General features: G+C 37.8%; 1 pseudogene; it reads left to right on the top strand.

Moving 5' to 3' along the window:
* The first annotated feature begins 3083 nt into the window (after nt 1–3083).
* On the top strand, nt 3084–5382 carry LOC131148454 (probable metal-nicotianamine transporter YSL7; annotated as a pseudogene).
* Nucleotides 5383–6000: the final 618 nt, after the last annotated feature.

Genomic DNA, 6000 nt, shown 5'->3' with positions numbered 1-6000 from the left:
TCAGTATTTTTACAATCATTCATTTCTCAACAGACTTAAAACATAAAGACATAAACATAAACATAAACTTAAACTTTATACAACTCCTCAGTATATTAAAAAAAAAAAAACTTTTTTCTCTTTACAACCTTCAAAAGACCATAAACCCTCGAGCTCCTAAGTTCGACCTCGAGGATGTCCTGAAAAAGAAACATTCATATTCGGGTGAGACACATCTCAGTAAGGGAAGAAATATACGTATTAAAACAGCATGTGACTTACATGGGGTGTATAAATATCATTTTAAATACATTTTCAAATCATTAACATAACTCTGAAATCATTTTCTTAACCTAATCAAACACATGCAGAGATTTAACCCACGAGATTACCCAAAGATAAGGGTGATTACCCGCCCATACAAGTAGCACCCCTCTGCTTTGATACTTAGGCAACCCTAAGGTCACAACCAAAGCATACCAGGGCACTCACCTTAATCAGTAAGCCCTCAAGTATTAGTTTGATCTCGTACTCACACAGTTCAACAATAGTTTATTGGCACATGCCCTAAGGATAGGGAAATCTACCTGCCCATACAAGTAGGTTCCCTCTACCCTAGTACGTTATGCAGGTATTGCCACATCTGAAGTTACTATTGCACTTGCCTTACTCAGCAAGCCCTTAGACGAAGAGTACGCCTCGCCCAATCACAACATGTTCTACATACATAGATACTTCTAGTATCATAATACATTATTCCTTTCTGTCATTATTCATTTATACACATCTGTTCATGTTTGTAACTTAAACATTGCATTGCATTTCACTTTTCATAGTTCTTCAACATTATATCATTCACATTATTATTTCATACCATGTCATTTCATTGTCATTTCATAGCATATTCCTTTCTTTCCTTCATACTACAGCTGGTCTTTAACCATCATCAGTTAGTTTACAGCTCTTTTCAGCTGTCATCAGTTAGTCTACACAAAAGTGTGATAGAATCTGCTAACATGTCTGTCTTTTAGCTGTCTTACATTTATATGGTTGCATTTAGCATACACAAGCAACATAGTCTATAACATATTTTATTCTCAATACTTTACTTAACCCGTATCTCATACATTTAACATATATTTGCACAGAATCTCATGCCACACAATTTAACAGTAAAATTCATACATATTCCTGTAAAATAACCAACCCACATTTAACATTTATATGTTGAAAATACATTTCATTTCTTACATAATTCCTCAGAAATCACTTTTCACTTTTATCAGTTCATTTCTACATATACATAGCTAAATAAGTGGTCATAAGCTCAGAAATCATAATTTTACATGGTTGGCATTTTATAATTCACACCAAAACATACATATATTATAACCTAATTTATTACCTTTAATTTCATAAAATATGCTTTAATATATAATTTCCCCTTACCTGATTTTCGAGTTACGCTGGTAGGATCCCCGAACTGATACCCACAGCGTTCACTTGGACCCTAAATTCAAAAATCCTATTTTAATTAAAATAAATTCCCACTAACTCAAATCTTAAGAAAAACACTTATTTACAACTTTTTAGGCTCTAAATAACATTATTCGTTAAGGAATTCCCAAAATAACTCACTTACCCTAATTTTAAGATGTTTTCCAAACCCCTCAAACCAACGATCAACTCTTACAGCCTTGTAGAGAACGATCCTACGAACCTTGTGGCGGTTCCGAATCGTCAAACCGGGTCAAAATCGGCCCGAAATCGAAGAGAGAAGGCTGGAGGTTTGTTTTAGAGAGAGAGAGAGAGAGAGAGAGAGAGAGAGAGAGAGAGAGAGAGAGAGAGAGAGAGAAGATGGTTCGTGAATTTGCTGAAAATGAAAGAAAACTCTATTTATAGGTAGGGCTTCGTCGATGAGACACGTGGGTTCGTTGATGAGACACTGTAGAGAGTTTGTCGATGAGAAGATACTTTCGTCGACGAATTTCAGAGTTTTCCAAAATTCTCTCTTAGGATTTCTTCGTCGACGAGAAACTAGAGTTCATCGACGAGCTTTAGAAAGACACTCATCGACGAAGACAGGACATTCGTCGACGAGGCCTGGTACTTCTCTAGTTTCGTTCATTTTCCCCTTATTATCCTTTAATCCATCTCATTTATTATATTTTCTAATTATTTTATAATTTTTGGGTCATTACAAAAATGATCCGTGGGATTCCTTATAGAACTCACTGTAGAGAAAACCATCGCCAATTTTCTCTGATCCTTAGAAAGCTGTCATTGGTTTTCTCTTTAACTAGCCCAGAAATTACCGTTTACCCTTTATTGACCCGGGCTAAAACCCCGAAACCGTCTTCGGTTTTCTTCCTCCTTCAGAAAATCGTCGCCGACTTTCTCCTTCCTTAGCCAAAAATCCCTTTTTCCCAATTTCATTTATTATTTATTTTCCGGGTGTAGAGCCAATGTGATTTTGATCAAGGGCCACAACATTAAAGGAATCATTCGAATCCATTTCATCTGATCGAGAGGATGCCTCATCACCCCATTACATTCTCTTTGCATTTTCCGCAGCACAACACTCCTTATCTTTGTTACTAGAGGAGTCAAAATATGATGAATCCGTTACCTCCATCGAGTCTTTGTTAGCCGTCAGCGAACTTCCAGCCTTTCTCTTCTCTGCAACCTCTACATATACACCCTGATTCTGATCAACCTGCACACCCCTAGTATCTTGAGGAGTCCCCCGCAGCATCTTAGTTGATTTCATCCCGCTCGAAGGAGCATTAGCTCTCTGCGAAGCCATTTTTGAAAGTCTTTCGAACTCTGCCATTATTTCAGCATGATTCTTTTTCCTCCACTCGTTCTAGTTGCCCCCTTTGATTGCTATGAATTTCAATTCTAGGTCCCTCTCTTCCTTCCTCTCATCTACTCGGGATACCTTATCTGCAATCCTAGGATGACCCATGACTACACGAAACCTTTCAACCTTCAAAATGACATTTGGGTGGGAAAATGAAATCAACAGATCCTCGTTGCACCCAAATCGATTAGGGTGATAAACTCCTTCTTCGATCAAACAGGAAGCTTAAGAAATTGTATCAATGGTCAGATTAATCCTCAACTCCAGACGATTTCTGAATCCTGCAGTTTCACGAAGAAACAGCTCATCCTCGATCAAATATTGGAAATCAGACAATAAACAGTCCAGCGACTTTCGAATTAAACAATCCACTATTAATCCAGCAACAACCACACGATATTGAAGGAAAATCGTGATTGAACACAGCCCCAAACACTCACGGACATGCATCTTTTAGAGAGAAGGGAGACCTTCTCTCTCTAACATCGTGTGACTGACTGAGAGCTCTTTCTTAATTAATGCCTCATTATTGATTGGAGGCATTCTGTCGTGGGTTGTCATGTGGCCTCTTTCCCTGCGAATCTCAGCTCTAGCAACATACGTGTTCTACAAGGCTACAAGGTACATATATATACCCTTCCTACCTAGCTATTACCTAATCAATTTTCTTATAATGTCAAAGCTTAATTAATTTCCAAAAAAATTATATGCAAGCTTCTTATAAATGTTTAGTTTAGTTTTTTTTTTTTTTGGGAAAAGAAAACAAATGCTTTATGTCTTGGGTCATACGTATTCGGGCTGGTTAGACGAGGCGTGCATAATTCTAGGTCTATCAGTGGGTTTTAGACTCGTAGAACACATTATATGTCTAACATTGTATACCTAACTCTTATTTCTAATATTATTTCGGATTAGCTTTTGTGGGCATCTGATTTGATTACTCATTATGTGATTTATTAGAAAGTTGTAGTCCATAAGACTTGAACCTTAGTATGCCCATACATATATATATATATATATATATATATATATGATTAATTAAAACTTATTGAACTTTTCCAAATTCCAGGTATTCATTGCCATTGCCTTGATCCTCGGTGACGACCTTTACAACTTTAGCAAGGTACTGATTCGAACAATTTCCGGCTTGGTTTCCCAATTCAAAAGCAAAGATGAACTCCCTAGCACTGACCCCTCCTCCTCAACCCCATCCCTCTCCTTCGATGACCAACGCCGAATTCAATGCTTCCTCAAAGATCAAATCCCGACGTGGTTTGCCATTTGCGGCTATGTCACAATTGCCATCATATCCATTATCGTTCTCCATCACATTTTCCCCTTCCTCAAATGGTATCATATCCTCGTCATCTGCCTTTTTGCACCGATCCTCGCCTTCGGCAACGCCTACCTCACCGACTGGTCCCTGGCATCCACCTATGGAAAACTCACCATCTTCATCATTGGGAAGTGGGCAAGCGCCGCCCATGGTGGGGTCCTGGCGGGGTTGGCTGCTAGTGGAGTGATGATGAACATTGTTTCCACCGCATCCAACCTCACGCAAGACTTTAAGACTGGATACCTCACCCTGGCATCGCCTCAATCCATGTTTAGTGGCCAATTGATTGGGACTTGCATGGGGTGCATAATTTCCCCCACAATCTTTTGAGTTTTCGACAATGCGTTCCCAACCATAGGAATGCCCGAGAGTAAGTACCCAACACCTTTTGCGCTGGTGTACCGCAGCATGGCAGTTCTTGGGGTGGAAGGCTTTTCTGCCCTTCTGAAGAACTGTCTAATGTTGTGTTACATTTTCTTCGGGGCGGCACTTCTAATCAACCTTGTGAGGGACTTGTTGGGGAAGAAGTGGGCGGGGTTCATTCCAATACCGATGGCGATGTGGATACCGTTTTACTTGGGGTCTAACTTTGCCATTGAAATGTGTGTTGGGAGCTTGATATTGTTTGTGTGGAGGAAGATGAACAAGGCCAAAGCAGAGGCATATGGGGGCAGCGGTGGCATCCGGGTTGATTTGTGGGGATGGGATATGGACTCTGCCTAGCTCTCTACTTGCATTCCCCCAAAATGGAACTCAAATAAGGGCCGTATGGTACTCGTTGAACGCTCTCCCTCGACAAGTTAGCCAAATCTCACACGTTCAAACCCGCAAATACGAGCATCAGGTGAGTCTCAATACTCAAGAAAACAAGGAACAATAGGATATCGCATGAGTAATATATTCTTATACACAGAATAAGACTATAACAATCAGAGATATCACAATCTAAGGCAACAAAACATCATAATGAAAAGGACTACTTGTATTATTCAACTCCAAGAGAATAACTATACAAACGTTAACACAGATAATCATATATTCATTCTAAATCCCTGGAGAATACAATTATAGCAGTATCGCTCTCCCCTTTTTCCCGATTACATTATCACTCCCTAACACATTGCTTAATATTCAGCCCCCCATTTGCATGAAGTTTCTATCTCATGCAGCAAACAGAAGGCTTGATGAAATGTTAGGTTCTTAACCCTGAAACTTCAAGTCCCCAATTATATATATATATATATATATATATATATATATATATATATGTATGTATATATTTAAATTAATTAATGTAAACAAGATTATATTAATTATCTATTTTTATGGGTCCTGATCGTAAACAATTCAGGAAAAAATGTTTTAATTTTTGGTTTTGTTTCAAGAAAGGAAAAAAGCTAGCATACCATGCTTAGAAATCATATGTCATGTGTTAACTTTTGTATATAAATTTGGGGTAACTTGAAAATAATGTGGGTATGTTTGTAATTATTTGGAGGACTCATAAAAAAAAAATAAAAATGATTTTGGACAAATAAACAATCCTTAGCATGTTCATGTAAAGGGGACTTAATTTTAGTCACATTTTGCCTAAGTGATACACATATTCTTCTACAAGTGAAATTTGACTTGCGAAATGATGCAACAAGTACGGAATTAGAGCGTTCTAAATCCTTGGATGTGTCTCCCAATCTTCCATGGATGTTTTTCTTTTATAGGATTTTTCGTAATTTTATTTCAAAAATTAAATATACTTTTAGTCTGTGAAAGAAGAACTTTTTAAGAATAATTTGAAGAAAAAAATTAAAAAAATTAAATTAAA

This window comes from Malania oleifera, chromosome 2, assembly GCF_029873635.1.
Source record: "Malania oleifera isolate guangnan ecotype guangnan chromosome 2, ASM2987363v1, whole genome shotgun sequence".
Classification (NCBI taxonomy): Eukaryota; Viridiplantae; Streptophyta; class Magnoliopsida; order Santalales; family Ximeniaceae; genus Malania; species Malania oleifera.
This window is presented reverse-complemented; position numbering and strand designations above follow the sequence as displayed.